This window comes from Macrobrachium nipponense, chromosome 24 (assembly GCF_015104395.2).
Source record: "Macrobrachium nipponense isolate FS-2020 chromosome 24, ASM1510439v2, whole genome shotgun sequence".
Classification (NCBI taxonomy): Eukaryota; Metazoa; Arthropoda; class Malacostraca; order Decapoda; family Palaemonidae; genus Macrobrachium; species Macrobrachium nipponense.
Window position 1 is genome coordinate 47,515,056 of NC_061091.1, and position 660 is coordinate 47,515,715.

Sequence of the window (660 nt, forward strand, 5' to 3'; positions counted from 1 at the left end):
TTTTTAAGTAAAAGAAATAATTTTTGTTTTTGTATAGGGAACAAGTATACAATAAGCCATAAGTTTTACTTATACCATATAAAGTTTTTAATATGAAAGTGTGCTTTCAGTATAATCCTGTAATTGAAGAGAAATATTGTTTTATTCCCACTAATAATAACATATATTATTCATGTAGACCTATTCCAGTTGCACTAACCACTTTAGTGTGAAAAGAATGTGCTTCACATTTACCACTATTCTGCTTTGTGACTGTGATGTTCTCAGTTCTTCTCTTAGCTCTCCCAGATTGCTTTTGTGAGGTACCATATTTATTGTATTCGTATGTTTATTTATGAAGGAACCTACATTTGTCAGTCACTCAATGGGATTCAAATGAATACCCAGAATTCAAGTCTCTGTTGGATTTCTTTTTTATTTTTTATATGGGTATGTTTCACTTAGTTTTTCTTGGGACGTAATAATTTTTTGTAAAGTTATTGTTGCTTATGGACGGATTTCCCCTTGTTAGCAGCAGCAAGGATTTTCCACCGCTGCAAAGGCTTTTGGCCATGAGGGAAAGTTTCGTATTCAATCCAGAATGGTGTAATATTTTACTGTGTTATGTTTTCTTTGTACTATCATTTCCCTACTGGTTTTGGAGGGGTTAAAAAATTTTTT

General features: G+C 32.0%; 1 protein-coding gene across 3 annotated transcripts in view; it reads left to right on the plus strand.

Moving 5' to 3' along the window:
- LOC135205603 (uncharacterized) overlaps positions 1 to 98 on the plus strand; it is a 330,266-nt gene extending 330,168 nt beyond the window's left edge. For all 3 annotated transcript variants that reach the window (XM_064236376.1, XM_064236378.1, XM_064236377.1), the window contains exon 18: positions 1 to 98. This exon is cut by the window's left edge and continues 2,550 nt beyond it. The gene's annotated coding sequence lies outside the window, so the exon portion shown is untranslated.
- The last annotated feature ends 562 nt before the right edge of the window (positions 99 to 660 follow it).